The sequence below is a fragment of the Neomonachus schauinslandi genome, chromosome 7, assembly GCF_002201575.2.
Source record: "Neomonachus schauinslandi chromosome 7, ASM220157v2, whole genome shotgun sequence".
NCBI lineage: Eukaryota > Metazoa > Chordata > Mammalia > Carnivora > Phocidae > Neomonachus > Neomonachus schauinslandi.
The window spans coordinates 149,778,023-149,784,629 of record NC_058409.1 but is presented as its reverse complement, the minus strand read 5'-3'; positions in this window follow the sequence as shown (position 1 = coordinate 149,784,629).

Here is a 6,607-nt window from a genome sequence, read left to right as displayed (position 1 = left end):
GGGCTGAATTATGTGCCCCCCAAATTCACAGGTTGATGCCCTAACCCCAGTGTGACTTGCTGGAGACGGGGCCATTCAGGAGGTGCCTGAGATGACATGAGGTCACTAGGGTGGCCTTGTCAGTCTGAGCGGTGTCCTTGTCAGAAGAGATGAGGACACAGGCTCGGAGGGACGTCCGAGGGAGTGCACGGAAGACAGCTGTCCACACGTCAGGGACAGAGGCCCCTGGAGAACCCACCTGGGATCTCGATCTCGGCCATGCAGCCTCTAGGACAGGAAGAATGTGAACGTCTGTTGTTTAAACCTCCCGATCTGGTATTTTTTATGGCAGAGCTCGCCAGGACACACTGACTTGGGAAGGGGGTGGGATCGTGGGGCAACTGCAGGAGCCCGGCTGGTGGCTCTGAGGCTGGGCTGGGCCAGGGTTGGGCACCCCTGGGCAGCCCTGGGGGCTCCCTCTGCCCTCGGCCAGAAGCACTGAGGCTGCTGGGTCACCAGGGGCCGGGGTGGCCACAGGCGGGGTCACCGAGGGACAGAACCAGCTGCGCCCGAGCCCATCTGTCCAGTGCTGTCTGTCCCAGGCAAGCCCCTTGTCCCTGAGAGGTCAGGGTGTGTGCATGCATGTGCGTGTACATGGTGTGTGCGTGTGTGTGAATTTTCGCAGGAGGAAGTGATGGTCCAGCTCTCCTGCCCCCATCCAGGGGCCAGGCTCTGCGGTCTCGGCGTGGATGGGGTGTTGTCTCTGCCCCTGCAAGCCCTGGGGTGCCCGCACCCTCCAGCCCCGTGGAGGAATTAGGTTCGCTGTGCTGGGTGTAGCCAATTCCCTGCATTTACTGGTTTCTCCTGAAAGAAAGCTTCTGTTTGGTTCTAATGAGTAGCTTTTCCTAAAGAGAAACAGTAATAACAGCAGAAACATAAGTGGGTTCTGTAAACTTGTAATCACACGTGTCAAACACCGGGCAGCGTTTTCCCTCTGAAATAGACACGGTGGGGAATAACATGGCGCGGCTCAGGGACCGGCGTTTCCTCCAACAGAAGTTAATTCTAAACTAAGTACTCCCTGGAAGAAAAGCGGGGAAAACATTTTTACATGTCTATCATTTGTCCTCGGAGGACACAAAACAAATATGTTTTTTAACGCGTGACACCTGCATTATTCCGGTGGCCTCGGGCTATGTGCTGTTTCCAGGTTGCAGAATTGGAGAAGAAAACAGCTCTGCATTAAGAGGAACACAGTTCAGGCTAATCATAGCCACGCAGAAACCAGAGGCCACCTGCAGAGGAAAGGGGCCCGGGCGCCAGGAGCTGGGGAGGGAGAGGCCAGGGGCAGCGAGCAACGGGCACCCAGGATGGTATGCATGCGCCAAGACGCCGTTGGCCGAAAGCTCATTTCAGAGCTGCTCGAGATTTCCCAAAGATGTTTACCTTTTGAAGGGTAGCCCCTTGGAAAGGCACAAGGAACTTGATCAATGAGCCCTCTTCTGCAAAGACCCCATTGCAGAGCATTTTGTGCAGTGAGGTCCTGAGAAGCCCACGGCACTATCAGAACAGAACCCTCAAGTGGGTCCAGGTGGAGTGGACAGGCTGGGGGACCAGAGACTGCTGGCCTGCAGGCCCCCGGGCTGATCTGGTGAACGCTGTCAAGCCCCCCCTGGGGAGTGAGCGCCACTCAGCTCCTTCCCAGAAGAGCACAGTGCTGACCCTCCTGGGGTCACCTGTCCTGGCTCTCATCTCACCTCTGCCAGCCCCCCTTCTTCAGCCTGCATTAGGTCCACCTTGGGCATCTCCCCTGTACCCTGGCCTCAGACGTCCCCACAGTGGGTCTGGCCCAAAGGCTTGCCCAGACCTCACTCCCTGGAGGAAGCCGGTGTGGCCTGGAGGGTGTGGAGCTGCGGCCCTGGGGCTGGGGGGGCGGCTCTGATTGGGGGTCAAACCTGGAGGTCTCCTCTCTTCTCCCCAGGAATGTACCTCCATCGCTGGTCCTGGGGCCACGCACCTGGATCTCTAAGCCCAGACCCCGAATGTCATCTTGGGGAGACTCTGGGGACCTTCCCACTGTGGGTCCAGCAGAGGCCCTGGGCCTGTCCTCATGGGCCTCCAGACCCCCTCCCCCAGCCGACTCTGGGTGGGAGGGGCCTGTCCTTTCAGGGAGGGGGAACCAGCTCACGGTGCATAGACGGCCACCCTGGGCCCATCCCTGGGGAGCAACCCTGTAAGTGCACCAGGTCCACAGGTGGTTCGGGGCTGCGGGGCATCCAGGCCAGGGCCCCCTGCTCCATCCCACGCTCTCCAGGGGCCTAGCAAACTTGCCAGATTGTCCACCACAGCCCCTGCATCACTGGGGTTACCATGGCTGGGAGTGTGAGCCTGGAGCTCCAACCTAAACTGTGCTCACCGCTCAGGCAGGAGGAGCGGAGAATGTGGCTCAGGGAGCTCCCCACTGAAGCGTTCCAGACCTTGTCTCCCCCCAGTCTTCTTCCCCGGGCCTTTCAACCGGCCCTTACCCCGACCCCAGGGAGTGACCCTGGACACCCTGGCCCTCACATGTCCCACACGGGTCCACATGTGTTCCCACAGTGATGGCGTCTCTCGCCCTCTCCCTGCGTCTCCCCTGCAGGCACACTCACGCACTCGACAGTGGGCCCAGCCACAAGCTGGCTCGGCCGCCCCTCCCCCTCCAGGCCATGGCCCAACACCGCTCCGCTTTCTGGCCTAGAGAGGAGAGGACACGGTGCTCTGTCCTCAGTCCCAGGACAGCCACACTCAGCTCCATCCAAACGGGGCCTGGGATCCTAGCTTCGGAAATGCCCACGGGGGACACGGCAAGGGTCTCCCAACAGGGTGCGGTGCGGGGCAGCAAGAACCCGGGACCAGTCTGCAGGGCTCTGAGCGCGGGCTTCCCGCTCACCTCCGCCGAATCCTCCAGAATCCTTCAGACCAGCACCTGCAGACGCACCACAGGTGTGCACACACACATCGCACCGTGCCACCCACAGACATGTGCACCCCGCACACGGGCTCTGTGCCACACACACGTGCACGGGTGTGCACGCCACACCACCCGCATGCACACTCACACACACTCACACACTCTGCCCTTCTAAAGGACACCCAGCTGGTCCCTGCGGGCTCTCCCTTCCTGGAAGGCTGTCCTGCCCCTTGGGGTGGCTGTGTCCCCCGACGTCCCAGCGGACGTGTGTGAGCAGTTAATGTGAGGCCGGGCTCTGCGCCCAGCATCCCTAAAGGTTCCTGGAAAGGCCGCGACTTCAACCAGCTCTGCTCCTAAGAATGCATTTTGCGACGAGGCTTTTAAAACAGAGTCGCCCCTGTCTGTAGCTCATGGTGACCAGAGTCCCTGAGGCCGGCCCTTGCCCAGCATGGACGGGTGGGGCGCGGGAGGCCAGATTACTTATGAATAAGGGTGTCTGGGGCCTCTGAAGCAGCCCTTTACGAGTCTGGAGGCTCCAAGTTCGGCACAGTGCGCCTGCTCTGCGGGTTAACGCACTCACCTATAAATAACGGTGGTGACAGGCCCCCTGTCAGCAGCCCTGATGGACGGTCCCTTCTCCCGCCATTACAGCCTTGTGACTATGGGAAAATTAATTTAAGTGGTAGTTAATTTCTAATGAATTCCACTCAAGCGGTTAATGTGGTCCTCGGTGTTATGGTAACCTTCATGGATCATTGCATTATGTAAATAAATTCTACTTTATGCTGGTTTATTAAAAAAGAGAGTGAGATTGGGGAGTCTGGCTCAATCCTGTCCGCACATGCACATGGCGCACTCTCGGGAGGGGGAGCCTTAAAAGGGGAAAAAATGAGAAATCCGTCACAAGTTTTCCGGAATGCTGAGCTACTCACTTTCAGCTGCCCTGGGATACAATGTCCACGTCCATGGCTCTGGGTGAACAGCTCCAAATTCATTTTGTTGTATTACAGTGAGAAAGAGGAGCTTTTTTGCCTTAAAATCCATGTGGAATTTGGAAGCAAACTTCACGAGTGTCCTCTCTGAAAGCTCGTCTGGGGACAAGGCCAGGGCGGGGGCCCGCTGGCTCTAGCGTGGACGGACAGGGAGGGCGGGGGTCCGCGGCGAGTGCGGGCAGCGCTGCGTCCTCCCCTTGGGGACTGTGAGGATGGACTCACCAGCCGACCCCCAGGGCTGGTGTGTGTGCAGGGCTGGCGAGACCCCAGGGGCTCTGAATAACGGACACGACTCAGGGTCACCGTGTGGGCTCCTGAGCTCGGCCGCCCTGACAGGACCGCACAGGCCGGGTGGCCGAGACAACACACAGGTGTCTCTCGCAGCTCCGGAGGCTGGAAGTCGGGGTGGGCACGCCGGCTCCTCATGCTTACCCGGGGGAGCGGGAACGTTCTCGGGTGTCTCTCCGGGTGAGGGCACTAGTCACATCAGACTACGTGCCACCCTCACGGCCTCGTCTACACCGAGCCACCTCCCGGGCCCCACCTCCACAGGCGTCATGCTGGCTGGGGCTCCAGCACGCGAATCTGGGGGCGCAGACACCCCGCGCACGGCACCGCGTGCTCAGCAGGTGCTCTCGCCTGGCCACACGGCCGGGGCTGGCTGGGCTCACCGTCTCCGACACTGGCCGGCACGTGGTGGCTGTGGCAGAGGCCATGGCCCCGGGAGAACCCGCAGGTGCTGAGTTGCATCTGTCTGCCAGGGGGGCCCTTGTGTCGGACCCAGCCTGCAGAGCCCCCGCAACAGACTGGCGTTGAGTAGGAGCCTGCCAGCCTCTGGGGGACGGGCGGCAGCTTCTCCAAAGAAGAGCCAACAGGATATCGGTTGAGGGGCTGGCTCACAGGATTTTGGGGCCCGGTGACCCTGCAGAGCCAGCGGGCAGGCTGGACATTCAGGTGAGAGTGGGCGTCGCAGGCATGAGTCCGATTCCCAGGGCAGCCCAGGCCGGAAACTCAGGCCGGGCGACTCTGCCGCGGTCCTAAGGCCGAATTCCGTCTCAGGCAAACCTGTCTTTGCCCTATGACCCTCACGTGATTGGGCGAGGCCCACCCACATCACGGAGGCTCCTCTACTTTCCTCAGAGTCCACTGATTTAAGTGTTGATCGCATCTGCCGAGGGCCTGCTGAGCAGCTCCTGGACTGCCGGGTGCCGTCCCCTGATGCTGATGCATTAGCGGCTGCGACGAGCAGGCCGTGCTCATTACTGCGGCGGCCGGCCCTGCCGCAGAGCTGTAGGCCGCCATGGGCCCTTCCCCGCAGCTGCTCTTCCCAAACAACACCCCGGTCATGACCCCGACTCAGAAGTCTCCCAGCCCCCAGAGCCTGCAGGGTCCCTCGGCCCTTGCCCGGCCGGGTGCATCCACACCCTCTTGAGCCACGGTCGTGCCTGAGGACGGAGCCTGGCCTCTGTCTGTGGGCACCAGACACTTGCCAGCCCCCCTGCGTTACAGGGGCTCCTCTGAGTCTGCGTCTTCCCCGAGGGGCCGCCCTCCGTGAGGGGCCACCTCAGAGATGGGCAGGACCTCCTGACTAGACGGCCTCGGCTTCTCCGAGGACCGGCCGTTTTCTTCCCGGAACGCACTCTGCTTGCGGTCCGCTGAAACGCTGGGCTTCATCTCCCACTGGAGCCTCTTGAAGCGTGGACGCACGCACTCTGCTCTGCCGTGACCTTGACCACGACCGAAAGCAGCGTGGCCGACGGGCATTCAGTGGAACCTTCACACAGCTCACGGGGACGCCCCAGGGCAGGGGCCCCTACACGAGGATGCCTCACAGACAGCCCTTTCCAACGGCTGACACTTCAAGCTCTCCGGTAGCCACGGATGTTATTCCCAGAAATGGGGACAGCCAAGGTTTTAGCGGCTGCCCCGGTGTGTGTGGGCATCTCCATCAGAACGTCCGGCGCTTGGGTCGGCTTCCGCTGTGGCCGGGCAGCCAGGAGCTGGGGAGCCAACAGCCCACCCCAATAGGCCCCAAAGCCCCCTGCCCAGGGCAGGATATGGTGGGAGAGAGGGCTCTCCTCGTCCTTCCGTACAGCGTGTGACTCTGGGTCTCGGGGTCGTGGGTTCAAGCCCCACACTGGGCATGGAGACTACTGAGAAAATCCAGAGTGTCTGCAGGCGGGATAGGGCGTGCGAGCACCGAGCGGTGGAGGGATCCAGCCTCCCCACCCATGCTTCTCTGCCCTGCTTCCCACCCTCCGCACTGTGACTGGACGTGGAAACCGCGGCTCCTACAACTGCCTCTTCCGGACCCGGCTCTGTCACCAGCCCAGGTCCCAGTTCACAGGGAATCAAGGGAATGAGACGGTCAGGTGGGATGGAGGGTGGAGAGGGAAGGGGGTGGCCTATGGGGGGACCTCCGGACCTGTGCCCACACCAGCTTATAGGTGAACTTAGCACTATGTCATCCGAGCAAGGGGCCATGCAGAGAATAGAGGAAGTCTGGGGAACCCAGGCTGGAAAGAGAACAGAGAAGAAGCCCAGAGAGTAGGTTTAGGCATTGGAAGGGGTGGGGAGGGCAAGGGAGAGCAAGGGAGGAAGAGGGAGGGAGAGGGAGGGTGAGGGAGGGAGAGGGAGGAAGAGGGAGGGAGAGGGAGCAAGAGGGAGGGAGAGGGAGCAAGGGGGA